We start from the raw sequence: 15,359 nt of genomic DNA, 5'->3' as shown, positions 1-15,359 counted from the left end.
TCCGCCCCGCGAGGCTTGGCCCCTCGCGAGGGTCTTGAGCTTGGGCTGATGAAGATAGGCCGCACTGGGCCCCCACCCGAGCCACGCCGCAGGCCGCAGGCAGGCAAGTCTGGGAACCCCCATTGCCAGAACGCTGACAGAAACTAAGTGGGTGTGCATCCAACTTGCTTGCTCACGAAGACCTAGGGCAATTTGAGGAAGCCCATTATTGGAATATACAAGCCAAGTTCTATAATGTAAAATTCCCACTAGTATATGAAAGTGATGACATGAGAGACTCTCTACTATGAAGATCATGGTGCTACTTTGAAGCACAAGTGTGGTAAAAGGATAGTAGCACTGCCCCTTTTTATTTATTTTCTTTCTTTTTTGGGCCTTCTCTTTTTTTCTTTGGCCTTCTTTTTTTATTGGGACAATGCTCTATTAAATGATGATCATCACACTTTTATTTATTTACAACTCAATGATTACAACTCGATTCTAAAGCAAAGTATGACTCTATATGGATGCCTCCGGCGGTGTATCGGGATATGCAATGAATCAAGAGTGACAAGTATGAAAAAATTATGAACAGTGGCTTTGCCACAAATACTATGTCAACTACATGATCATGCTAAGCAATATGACAATGATGAATGTGGCATGATGAACTAGATGGTGGAAAGTTGCATGGCAATATATCTCGGAATGGCTATGGAAATGCCATAATAGGTAGGTATGGTGGCTGTTTTGAGGAAGGTATATGGTAGGTGTATGATACCGGCGAAAGGTGCGCGGTATTAGAGAGGCTAGCAAAGGTGGAAGGGTGAGAGTGCATATAATCCATGGACTCAACATTAGTCATAAAGAACTCATATACTTATTGCAAAAATCTAGAAGTTATCAAAGCAAAGTATTACGCGCATGCTCCTAGGGGGATAGATTGGTAGGAAAAGACCATCGCTCGTCCCCGACCACCACTCATAAGGAAGACAATCAATAAATAAATCATGCTCTGACTTCATCACATAACGGTTCACCATACGTGCATGCTACGGGAATCACAAACTTTAACACAAGTATTCTTTAAATTCACAACTACTCAACTAGCATGACTTTAATATTATCACCTCCATATCTCAAAACAATTATCATGCTTCAATCTTTTCTTAGTATTCAACACACTCAAAAGAAAGTTTCACAAATCTTGAATACCAAGCATATTATTATTAAGCAAATTACCATGCTATTAAGACTCTCAAAATAATTTAAGTGAAGCATGAGAGATCAATAGTTTCTTTAAAACAAATCCACCACCGTGCTCTAAAAGATCTAAGTGAAGCACATAGAGCAAAATTATAACGCTCAAAAGATATAAGTGAAGAACATAGAGCAAAATTACATAGCTCAAAAGATATAAGTGAAGCACATAGAGCAAAACTACATAGCTCAAAAGATATAAGTGAAGCACCTAGAGCAAAACTACTTAGCTCAAAAGATATAAGTGAAGCACATAGAGTATTCTATCAAATTTTAATTCATGTATGGCTCTCTCAAAAGGTTTGTACAGCAAGGATGATTGTGGCATACTAAGACACAAATACACAAATAATACAAGACGCTCCAAGCAAAACACATATCATGTTGGTGAATAAAAATATAGCTCCAAGTAAATTACCGATGGAAGTGGACGAAAGAGGGGATGCCTCCCGGGGCATCCCCAAGCTTTGACTTCTTGGTGTCCTTGGATTATCTTGGGGGTGCCATGGGCATCCCCAAGCTTAGGCTCTTGCCACTCCTTGTTCCATAATCCATCAAAAGAATTCACCCAAAACTTGAAAACTTCACAACACAAAACTCAAAATAGAAAACTCGTGAGCTCCGTTAGCGAAAGAAAACAAAATACCACTTCAAGGTACTGTAATGAACTCATTCTTTATTTATATTGGTGTTAAACCTACTGTATTCCAACTTCTCTATGGATTATAAACTATTTTACTAACCATAGATTCATCAAAATAAGCAAACAACACACGAAAAACAGAATCTGTCAAAAACAGAACAGTCTGTAGTAATCTGTAGCTAGCGCAAGATCTGGAACCCCAAAAATTCTAAAATAAATTGCTGGACGTGAGGAATTTATATATTAATCATCTGCAAAATGAATTAACTAAATATTACTCTCCAAATAAAAATGACAGCAGTTCTCGTGAGCGCTAAAGTTTCTGTTTTTTACAGCAAGTTCAACAAGACTTTCCCCAAGTCTTCCCAACGGTTCTACTTGGCACAAACACTAATTAAACACGAAAAACACAACCAAAACAGAGGCTAAATAATTTATTTATTACTAAGCAGGATCAAAAATCAAGGAATAAAAATAAAATTGGGTTGCCTCCCAACAAGCGCTATCGTTTAACGCCCCTAGCGAGGCATAAAAGCGAGGATAGATCTAGGTATTGTCATCTTGATTCTTAATTTTTTTTAGCGATGTTATGCTCGAATCTGGGAGGTTCCTTATGTTTCCCTTCATATTCAGAGATCTTGAGATCTAAAGAATCCAACCGCTTATTGCAAAGAGTAATCAACATATTCATGCGGTGAAGATTTACGCTAACGCTCTTAAGAGGTTCAAGAGATTTCTGTAAAATCTTAGTTACTTCGCATATTTTCTCAAAAACTTGTGTTTTCTCTTGGGCATGATGGGGCCCCTTTTGTTGAGGTAAATTTCCTACTATACCTTCTATAATTTCATGCGCGATACTGGGATCAATTTCAATAAAATTGCCTTTGGCAACACAATCCAAAAGATGTCTATGAGACATATTAAGCCCAACATAAAAGTTGCAAAGCAAAATTCTGAAATTTACTTCTAGGGTGCATTTACGATAAGATTCCATCATTCTAAACCAAGCATCCTTTAAGTTTTCTCCTTGCTTTTGTTTGAAGTGAAGGACTTCAAACTCGGGGGTCAAAGGAGCAGAAAGAGAACTAGCTATGACGACCAGCAAACAAACTAACACACGAGCAAACAAGAGGCAAGCGGAAAGAGAGGGAGGATAGAGAGAGAGGGCGAATAAAATGGCAAGGGTGAAGTGGGGGAGAGGAAAATGAGAGGCAAATGGCAAATAATGTAATGCGAGAGATAGGGATTGTGATGGGTACTTGGTATGTTGACTTTTTGCGTAGACTCCCCGGCAACGACGCCAGAAATCCTTCTTGCTACGTATTGAGCTTGCGTTGGTTTTCCCCGAAGAGGAAGGGATGATGCAGCAGAGTAGCGTAAGTATTTCCCTCAGTTTTTGAGAACCAAGGTATCAATCCAGTAGGAGGCCACGCTCAAGTCCCTCGTACCTGCACAAAACGATAGCTACTCGCAACCAACGCGATTAGGGGTTGTCAATCCCTTCATGGTCACTTACGTGAGTGAGATCTGGTAGATATAATATTTTTGGTATTTTTGGTATAAATATGCAAAGTAAAGAGTAAAGGCAAAGTATAAAAGCAAAGCAAGATTAAAGTGATGGAGATTGATATGATGAGAATAGACCCGGGGGCCATAGGTTTCACTAGTGGCTTCTCTCAAGAGCAGAAGTATTCTACGGTGGGTGAACAAATTACTGTTTAGCAATTGACATAATTGAGCATAGTTATGAGAATATCTAGGCATGATCATGTATATAGGCATCACGTTCGTGACAAGTAGATCGAAACGATTCTGCATCTACTACTATTACTCCACTCATCGACCGCTATCCAGCATGCATCTAGAGTATTAAGTTAAAAACAGAGTAACGCCTTAAGCAAGATGACATGATGTAGAGAGATAAATTCATGCAATATGAAATAAACCCCATCTTGTTATCCTCGATGGCAACGATACAATACGTGCCTTGCTTCCCCTTCTGTCACTGGGAAAGGACACCACAAGATCGAACCCAAAGCTAAGCACTTCTCCCATGGCAAGAACTACCAATCTAGTTGGCCAAACCAAACGGATAATTCGAAGAGACTTGCAAAGATAACCAATCATACATAAAAGAATCCAGAGAAGATTCAAATATTATTCATAGATAGACTTGATCATAAACCCACAATTCATCAGTCTCAACAAACACACCGCAAACAGAAGATTACATCGAATAGATCTCCACAAGAGAGGGGGAGAACTTTGTATTGAGATTCAAAGAGAGAGAAGAAGCCATCTAGCTACTAACTATGGACCCGAAGGTCTGAGGTAAACTACTCACACTTCATCGGAGGGGCTAGGATGATGTAGAAGCCCTCCGTGATGACCACCCTCTTCCGGCGGAGCTCCGGGACAGGCCCCAAGATGGGATCTCGTGGATACAGAAAGTTGCGGCGGTGGAATTAGGTTTTTGGCTCCTCTTCTGATCGTTTGGGGGTACGTAGGTATATATAGGAGGAAGGAGTATGTCGGTGGAGCACCGAGGGGACCACGAGGCAGGGGGCACGCCCTAGGGGGGGCACGCCCCCCACCCTCGTGACCTCCTCTTTGACTCCTTGGAGTAGGGTCCAAGTCTCCTGGATCACGTTCGGTGAGAAAATCACGTTCCCAAAGATTTTATTCCGTTTGGACTCCGTTTGATATTCCGTTTCTCCGAAACACTGAAATAGGCAAAAAACAACAATTCTGGGCTGGGCCTCCGATTAATAGGTTAGTCCCAAAAATAATATAAAAGTGGAAAATAAAGCCCAATATAGTCCAAAATAGTAGATAATATAGCATGGAGCAATCAAAGATTATAGATACGTTGGAGACGTATCACCCCCGACGTGCACTCCAAGTCTTCTAGGCTTCTTTCCTTCCAAAAATGAGTTCCGTGAAGTTTCAAGTCAATTGGACTCCGTTTGATTTTCCTTTTCTTCGAAACCCTAAAACAGGGTAAAAACAGAAACTGGCACTGGGCTCTGAGTTAATAGGTTAGTCCCAAAAATGATATAAAAGTGTATAATAAAGCCCATAAACATTCAAAACAGTACATAATATAGCATGGAGCAATCAAAAATTATAGATATGTTGGAGATGTATCAGTCGCCGGAGCTGCGGTGGTCAGGTTCGACGGCGGCGACCACTTCCGCGACGGCTGGAGTTCGAGTGGGTGTGGGGTTGGCGCTGCGACGCGCAAATGAGCAAGGAGAAGGTCTAGCGGGGCACTACGCGTTGCAGGGAGCAAGTTGGACTCGCCGGGGTGACCATTTGGTCACCAGAGCTGCGTCGGTGATGAGCTCAAGCAGTGGCGGCTACGGTCGTCAAGGGGGTGACGTCTACGGCTCGAAATCGAAGGGGATGAAGGAGGGGATCCACGCAGGAGCTCAGCAGTTTGTTCGGTGGCCTCAGCGAGCTCGGGGAAGCGTCAGAGCCGGCGCACGGTCACCGACGATCTCGGTGACCCGAGGTTGAAGAAGACGGCGATGAGGGCGTCCGGGGGCGTCCGGCGTCGCATGACTCAGCGGAGAGGGTGAGAGCTTCTTGTCGGATCTCGTCGGCACGTGGGAGAGGCTCGGGGATGGCTGTGGACACGGCTATGGCGACGGTGAGCTCGGGCGAGGTTCGGCCATGGATACGGGAGGCGAGGGAGAGAGCTGAGGGAGGAATGAGAGGCTGGATCGATCGGGACAGCACCGAGGAGGAGATCCGCGGTGTTGCGCTATCCCGTGGATGCAGGCAGACAGCTGGTGGCGTGGCGCTCTCGCCGTGCGCGCGCGTCAGCCACACGCCCAGCCGACTGGCGCCAGGAGGACGACGGCGCTAGTGGGCTGGCCCAGCTGGCCGCACAGTGTTGGGCCGCTGGTAGGTTTCTCTCTCTCTCTCTCTCTTCTATTTCTTTTCTCTTTTCTGTGTATTTCTTTCTGTTTTGTTTTAGTTTAGGCACTAAAACTTTTTTGATAACTTTGAAACTTTTTTGTGGGCTCACTCTGGAATATTCCAGAAGCCCTCTGTAAGTTCCAAAATATTTGGAGATTTTAATATATATATATATATATATATATATATATATATATATATATATTATTTAAATAGCCACGATTCAAATATGGTCTGATTTAATTCAATGCCTGGTTTGGTCCTGCAAAAATGTGCACTATTTATGGTTAGGGTTTTCACCTTTTTCCCTAAATCATGAACATTTTTAAGGGCATTTCAGGTTCATTGAAACCAATTTGGTTGAACCTAGTAATTCAAAGGGGTGCTAGGGTTTGTTGAATCCCCATTTCAAGTTTAGATAAAATTTAAACATGATGCAACATGCAGATCTAACCCAAGTGCATTAATGAACTAGGGTTGTGACAACTCACCCTCACTAAACAAGAATCGCGTCCCGAGATTCAAGACGTGAGGTAAGAAGACATAGGGGACACAAGCTAATACGATCTTCATGATCCAACTGCCCTTCTCGAAGATGTTGATTCATTGCTCCAATTGATCTTGACGTCTTTGCTTTCGACATCTTCATCCAACACGATGACAATAGAAGGAAACTCTGCACAAAACAATCTCCTCGAAGATCAAGCATTCAAGATCAACTCAAGGAGTGAGAGGTAAGAACAACTCTTGGGTTGAGGCATAAAACACACATTAGGAGCAATGGAAAGAGGTAGATGACAATGTTCAGTTGGATGGGCAAAAATTCCACACTGAAGAAGATGGTGAGGGGGTTTCAAAGTAGCGAGGAGTTGAGTTGCCCATGATACCATAACGAGACATCGTAGGGGAGGTGACTTGTAGAGCTATTCCCTTAAGTGGCAAAAATAATTACTTTTGATCCATAGATCATTGAAACTCTTCATACCAACCTAAGGAAAATTTCTAATGTTCATTTGAAGGAATACGAAAGAATGGCATACTCAGTTCGGAAACAAAAGTAGAGTTATAAGACAACTCGGCAAAAGAAAGGCACATTCCAACTGATACCGAGGATATAACCTAGTGTTTGAGCATGCTCTCAAGAACTTGAGCATTTTAATATTCATCAAGGTTTTACCAACATATGTGTCGAGGATCCTGGCAACACATCATACTACCATGATGAATAATGATGGAGGAAGCAGATGCAAAGGAAGATAACACTTTCTCAGATTTCACCATGACTGGGCCAAGGAAACAAAATCTGGATGATTGACCGAGAGACATTTAGCACTCCGCTTCTAATGTTCTCCTTGATGTTCTACATACCATAGTCATACTTAAAGCATTAATGTGGCCATCAAGTATAGGTCTGACTTCAGGAAGACAAAGGATCCATAAGGAACAACTTATAGAATAAGTCATATGACATCCTCATGGGGAGGTGGCTAAATTGTTGAATCAAGATACTACAATAATTGGCTTTCTGGCTGGGTGGGGTAGCCACAACATCCACTTTACCGGTTTATAGAACCAATATTATAATTCTTGGGAAACTTCCAACCATCATATCTGCCTGGGATTTAGATCTGGTTGGTAACAGGATATTCCAGACAACATGTCTGAAAAGGAAAGGTTGCAACACAAATCGACGAGATGACGTTGCGAGATTCTCGGGAAATGGACTGTGGTAGTAAGCTCCAAAACATGAGCGGATTCTACTACACACATGTGAACACGTTGTCCCAGCCAAGCATGACCACATAGTAGTCTTACAATAAAACACTACCGAGTTTAGATGGGGAACCATCATTGAGGTTAACGGAATCTTGTGCATGAACTAGTATTAGCACAACAAACTCCTTATCCTTGAACAAATCGCTCGGTGGATTTAGGTGCTAGGGAATACATATGGAATGAAGATGATTAGTCTATCAGACCATAGAACACTTCGCACATGCATGACTGACTTGGGATGATTCCAGAGGAAGCAAAACTAACTTTCTCGAATTCACAGCGGCAACTTGCACCAAATGCACATGTATAAGAGCAAGTCACTTCTTTCATCAAACAAATACTTCATGAGCTAGCATGAAGAAAATGCTTTCAAAAGTTTCCAACACCAGCTTGATGTTCAACACAAGTTATGGAGAAGATAAGGATGTTGCCGATGGGCTCAACAATAATTCATCAAAATTCCAATAAAGATGGAATTCCACAACTGTGTGAACAAGGTGATAGCATTGGTCAGACCAAATGATATAATGATGATGCTCGAGGAACAACCATGAGTAAGAAAACATTACGAATATTGTTGGTTCTGATTTGATTTGACGATATCCCACACTCAAATCAAAGATTGGATAAGACAATAGAGCCGGCAACTGATCGCGAGGATCAATCAATGAGGATATCATCTTTCTTTGACACACACACGAAAAGATATCCCTTGAAATGAACTAAGTTAGGCAAGCTTTTATCTTCCAACTCTCCAAGTTGTTGTTCGGCTTAACCAATTAGCTCAGGGGTATCCAACAAGGATTCTTGGAGAAGGGGTGGTTTATAGGGAAACCATTTGATCACGAACTCAACGTAATGACCAGGGGACGATCTGGTGATATTTCCATGAAGATATCCGAAAAATCACTAACCACCGATATGTCTCTAAGCTCGAGAACGATCTTGCTTTTCAGAGCAAGACGATATGATCAAAAGAGGGAGGGATTAGCACAATTCTAACCCATTGATCGAAGAGTGCACCAGAAATAAGGACTAGGTAGCACAATCAATCTTAGAATGATGGTTCAGTAACCAACACGCTATGAATGAATTCATCGTCCATTAACTACTAAGCAACAGGGTTGCTAGGAGTATTGATTTCACACATCATAGTTCACTTGTCGGCATTCCAGTTACAATAACACGGAAATCAAGGAATGAATGATGATGGCGAGAAGTATCATTGTATCAAGAGTTCATAGGAGGTGGTGCAATTCCCATGACATTCTTGATATAAAGATGGTAAGACCCCAAGGTAGAACAGAACAAAAGCTAAATTGGCATTTTGATCTGCGGAATACAACTACTTTGACCAGTCCAATAAATGGATGAGGTGCTGGAGTTTGTTTCTCCTAGTCATTCTGGAATAGAATGGCTTGATGGACCATAAGAATAATAAGCATCGATGAGCACGAATGCACAACTATTCCTGACTATCAACTGATACATGAGGGTCGGAATACAACTAAAAAGGGACAACTCAAAGGGACATATATCTTTATGAGTTGTGGATGCATAGATTAGTATGTCGAGCAAAACTCAACATTTCTTCCGGATAACCCACGCAGAAAGGTAGAACTGGCAGATTCACAATGTAGAATGGAGAACTCATCAAGAGTACTCTGGTTGTGATCTTTTGGTTCAAGATAACTTCTGCCATAAGCAGTTCATGGTATTTGGAAGAAGGGAATACCACAGACCTCGAGGACTATCGCAAAGGTTACTAATATCCTAAAGGAACGAGCAAACACTATCAACAGGAAGTAAGTAGAATGAATCTTGGGCTCAAGAACCCAAAAATAGAATGCCTACTAACTAAATAACATCACGCGATGCTTTCGAGAATGATGGCCAGAATCATCACACTGGGACTACAAATCAGAGCTAGATTACTAGGTGGTTCTCTAAGACACCTAGGGTCATAATAATAGCTTCAACATATATGTCGAGGCAATGGAGTACCTCAACTCAGCGATTAGTGTGGTTAACCTGGCCTAAAAGGACATCGGGAACATGGAGGAAAGATTTGCAAGTGCATCAGATTGTTTAGAATCCTGGGATGACTCGTACATCATAGCGGTTGTAAATGCTCAAAAAGATTTGAGACATCCTGCAATAGGGTGGCATAACTACTTAGCATCGCAATATCAAGGTTCCGAAATCAACTATTAACACACAAAAGTACTAGGAACTGAATTGAGACTTGAATCCATCATTCCTATAAATCAACGGATTAGCTAGTAACACATGATCCTGATAGAAAGATAAGAAGCCTAGTTCTTAATCCCCGTAGAAGAGAAGAGGATGACTCAGATCAGAAGGGCATAAGGTAAAGGAGTAAAAAGAGCCTTACGTTCCCTTCCACAATCAATTCCCTTATATAACTAAAGCATTTCTAGACACGACTTTGACCGGTTTGGCTTGGTAATCCTACAGGCAGTCAGGCTCTGATACCAAAGTTATCAGGACCCCAATCCTAAGTCACACTGATCTAGCATGTAATACATCATATCACTTTGCAGCCTCGTGCACGGTATTCCCACGGGTGCCACCTTACCTGGCCCGGGAGCATTTGTGCCTTTTGTCTCACGTATATGATAGTGTCGCTAGCATCCATATGAAAGAGTACCCGGGACGGCATGACTAGTCGTGAATCCAAAGTGGCACTAACTTACAGGGACAGTCATACATGACCCAGCAACGAACGTGTCGGTCATCAACGTATGAACCCAAGTCATAGCAAGCTACAAGGACTTAAAGGAACAACGCGAGACATTTCCTCGAAGGAACATACACGGGAACGAAGAAGGACACATGCCGGCCAGCCTAAGTGTTCCGGAGCAGTAGCAAGCTATCATGGCTCAGTGAAAGCACTAGGAGACATTTCCCGGTAAGAGAGGCTACCAAGAATAAATAACTAGGTTGTTGGATCCCACACATACCAAGCATTTCAAATCGTACACACAATATGTTCCATATGTGCAAATACAACATGGCATCACAACAAAACTCTACAACTCCAAGTATTTATTCATTAGGCTCCGAGGAGCCAGATATTACAAACATGGGTCTGATGACCCCGCATTCAAGTCATACAAGCAATAAGCACATGCGGAAGCTTAATTTGTCTAAGTACAGACAACTACAAATGAAAAAGGCTGAGAAGCCTGACTATCTACTAGACCCTCCCATGGGTACAAGATCGTAGCTGAGGTAACAAGATAAACATCGAAGTCCACGCAGAACTACTAGTGAGAATGAAGTCTCTCTGCAAAACATAAATTAAGCAAACGTGAGTACAAATGTACCCAACAAGACTTACATCAGAACTATCTACATATGCATCAGTATCAATAAAGGGGGTGGTGGAGTTTAACTGCAGCAAGCCAGCTTTGACTAAATGGCTATCCTGTACTACGATTGCTGGTAACTCTTTTGAGGTGGCGCACACGACTCCACATATTCACCATACCAATACACCACTATCGATCCGCTCCCTCTCCCTACGAGAAGGCCATCCATAGCACTCACACTTATCTTGCACATTTTAGAGTATCCACTTTCACTTGTCTATGAACTGTATAAGAAACCCAAAGGTCCTTTACCGCGGACGCGGCTATTCGAATAGATCATTTGTAACCCTACAGGGGTGTACTTCTTCACACACGCTCTCGCCACTTACCGCCATGTACACGTCATGTATCTCGGCAACCTTCAAGCGAAAGCCTGGCGAGGGTGTCGGCCACGATCTAACTAACCACTAGTCCAGGTTTATCGCCTATTCGGGTTCCATCCGCAAGGAGATCCAGCCAGGGTGTCGCTCACGGCCCCAAATGATGTGAGCAGGGTTCCCAAGCCCACCAAACAAGCGACGCTTGTTACACCGTGCCACTGCACCTAGTCTGTCCCAAGCCCACCTGTACCGGGTGCCACTTGGTAGACTACTAGCACTACCTACAAACACCAAAAACTAGTTGCAACTCCTGGACAGAGATTAGGTTGATTAATAAGCCGAGAGGGGGCGAGTTACCGGAACCCAATGTGTGGTAGTAGCTGTTCATGGATCACAAAGACAGAACTCAGTTCTTGAGGACGGTTTCAATGAGACAACCCACCATGTACTCCTACATGGCCTCTCACTGCTACCTTCAACAAATCGTGTTCACACACTTAGCTCTCAACCTTAGGACATGTTCACAACTTTCCAATTCATCGCCAATGAATCAGACCTAACACAACTCTAAGCAATAGCAGGCATGATAAACAAGCATGAATGAGTAGGCACATCAGGGCTGAAACAACTCCTACTCATGCTAGTGGGTTTCATCTATTTACTGTGGCAAAGATAGGTCATGCAGAGGAAAGGGGTTCAACTACCGCAACATGTAAGAGTTGAATCGTTGTTGTCCTAATGCAGTAAAAGAGAGCAGGAGCGAGAGAGTAGGATTGTATCGAATGAACAAGGGGGTTTTGCTTGCCTGGCACTTCTGAAGATAGTATAGTTCTTCATCGGTGTAATCGATCACATCATCGAAACAACGTCTACTGACACGGGACAAACATTGACAAACAAGAGAGAACACAATCAATGCAGTGCAACAATTATGATGCATGAAAATGACATGGCAATATGCTATGATTTTAGCTAATGCGACTAGCAACAAGTTGAATGAAGTTGGTTTGAACCCTAGGTTCAAATTCAAACTCCATATGTTAATATTCATATGCCAATTATTTGATTTGCCCTAAACAGTAGTCATAAGTTGTTCTAGAATGCATGAGAAAGGTACAGATGGATAGATTCGATTTTTCTGATCATTTTTCATATATAATTTATTTCATTTGGAGTTACAGATTATTTTCTATGATTTTTAGAAGTTTTAACTATTTTGTGGATTTTCCTGGCTATTTAAGATTAAACTAAATCTAGAAAATGTATTACTGCGTCAGCACTATGTCACTGTGACGTAAGTGGTCAATAGAGGCGGTCCAGGTCAAACCTGACCAGTGGGGCCCACTGGTCAGTGACTCAGGGCTGGTTAGTATCATAGACAGGTGGGTCTAGTCAACGCTGACTAGGTCAAAGTCAAAGCCAGCTTGTGGTGCCACAGTGTAATCACTAATCTAAACAGAAAAATTAGTCTAACCTAAACACGCGCATGGGCCCATGTGGCGGTGGCTCAAGGGGTTGATTAGAGGGGTCATCAGCAGCTAATGACATAGCCACGTCAACCCACTGGCTAAGCCAAATGTGGCAGTGAGGTGGCGGTCAAATGGACAACAGAGAGCACATACGTGTAGCGGGCGCTCATCCGTGTCGAGTGGTGATGGTGGTCGGAGCTGCGGTGGTCCGGTTCGACGGCGGCGACCACTTCCGCGGCGGCCGGAGCTCGGGTGGGTGTGGGGTTGGCGTTGCGACGCGCAAATGAGCGAGGAGAATGTTGAGCGGGGCACTACACATTGCAGGGAGCAAGTTGGGCTCGCCGGGGTGACCATTTGGTCACCGGAGCTGCGTCGGCGATGAGCTCAAGCGGCGGTGGCTACGGTCGTCAAGGGGGCGACGTCTACGACTCAAAATCGAAGGGGGGGGAGGGGATCCACGCAGGAGCTCACAGTGGTTTGTTTGGTGGCCTCAGCGAGCTCGGGGAAGCGTCGGAGCAGGGGCACGGTCGCGAGCGATCTCGGTGACCCGAGGTTAAAGAAGACGGCGGTGAGGGCATTCGGGGGCGTCTGGCGCCGCGTGACTCAGTGGAGAGGGCGAGAGCTTCTTAGCGGATCTCGTCGGCATGTGGGAGAGGCTCGGGGATGGCTGTGGACACGGCTATGGCGACGGCGAGCTCAGGCGAGGTTCGGCCATGGATACGGGAGGCAACGGAAAGAGCAGAGGGCAGAATGAGAGGCTGGATCGATCGGGACGGCACCGAGGAGGAGATCCGCGGTGTTGCCTGTCCCGTGGACGCAGGCAGGCAGCTGGTGGCGTGGCGCTCTCACCGTGCGCGTGCGTCGGCCACACGCCTAGCCGACTGGCGCCAGGAGGACGACGGTGCTGGTGGGCTGGCCCAGCTGGCCGCACAGTGCTGGGCCACTGGTAGGTTTCTCTCTCTCTCTTCTATTTCTTTTCTCTTTTCTGTTTATTTCTTTCTGTTTTGTTTTAGTTTAGCCACTAAAACATTTTTGATAACTTTGAAACTTTTTTTGTGAGCTCACTCTGGAATATTCCAGAAGCCCTCTGCAAGTTTCAAAATATTTGGAGCTTTTAATGTATATATATATATATTATTTACATAGCCCCAATTAAAATATGGTCTGATTTAATTCAATGTTCGGTTCGGTCCTGAAAAAATGTGCACTATTTATGGTTAGGGTTTTCACCTTTTCCCCTAAATCATGAACATTTTTTAAGGGCATTTCAGGTTCATTGAAACCAATTTGGTTGAACCTAGTAATTCAAAGGGGTGCTAGGGTTTGTTGAATCCCCATTTCAAGTTTAGATAAAATTTAAACATGATGCAACATGCAGATCTAACCCAAGTGCATTACTGAACTAGGGTTGTGACAAGAAGGGACCGAGGCAAGGTGACCCCATCACTACTGCAATCAGGATCTTTGTCATCAGCCAGCTCTTTGTCGTCTGCTAGCTAACAGCAAAGAAGGTTTTTGCCATTAGCTAAGAGAAAACTGACGGCAAAGAAAGAGCTGGCGGCAAAGATCATGTTTGCCGTCAGCTAGCTCTTTGCCGTCTGCAAGCAGACGGCATAGAAGCTTTGTCGTCCGCTAGCAGACGACAAAGAGGGAGGGTGGCCCACTAACAAGAACAACCTAACGGCCACTTTCTTTGTCGTCTGCTAGCAGACGGCAAAGAAAGTGGCCAACCTAACAGCCGTTCCTCCCCGGCCCCATCCCACTAGCTACGATCTCAGACGGTAAAGAAATTCAACCTAACTAAAAAACGGTCAGCCCCGCGCCCCACCCCTCTCTCTCTCCCCTCACCTTACCCGTGTCGCCGCCGCCCCGCGCCACCCCCATGCCCGAGCCGCCACTGCCCCGCCCCACCCCCGTGCCTGAGCCACCGCCCCGTGCCACCCCCGTCGCGGGCCAACCCACCCGGCCCCCTCCCCGTGGTGAGTTCTTTTGTTTTTTCTGTTTTTTAGATTTAGTTTATGTTTGTTTAGTTTAGGTTAGGTTAGTTTAGGTTAATTTAGTTTACTTTAGGTTACATTTAGTTTATAGTTTAGTTTAGGGTATTTCTGTTTTTTTAGATTTAGTTTATGTTTGTTTAGGTTAGTTTAGGTTAGGTTAGATTAGTTTAGGTTAATTCAGTTTAGTTTAGGTTACATTTAGTTCATAGTTTAGATTAGGGTTTTTTTGTTTTTAAAGAATAAACAAGAAAGATGAAAAAAAGAAGTAAAAGAAGAAGAACAAGATGATGATGATGATGAAGAAGAAGGCGGTGAAAAAAAGAAGTAGAAGTAGAAGATGAAAAAAGGAAGTAGGAAAAGTAGAAAAAGAGGGTCGCTGAGGGGTCGATGGTCACCGAGGGGTCGAGAATCGAGGGGAAAAGGAGTCGAGGGTCTAGGGGTCGAGGGTAAAAGGGGTTGACGGTCACCGAGGGGTCGAGGATTTCCCATCCCGGCCCCGACACCCTGACCCCGACACCCCGACACGACACCCCGACCCCGACATGACACCCCGACACCGCGATCCAAACAAGCATCCCGACCCCGACACGGCACCC

This window comes from Triticum dicoccoides, chromosome 2A, assembly GCF_002162155.2.
Source record: "Triticum dicoccoides isolate Atlit2015 ecotype Zavitan chromosome 2A, WEW_v2.0, whole genome shotgun sequence".
Classification (NCBI taxonomy): domain Eukaryota; kingdom Viridiplantae; phylum Streptophyta; class Magnoliopsida; order Poales; family Poaceae; genus Triticum; species Triticum dicoccoides.
Note: the sequence above shows the minus strand (reverse complement) of the source record.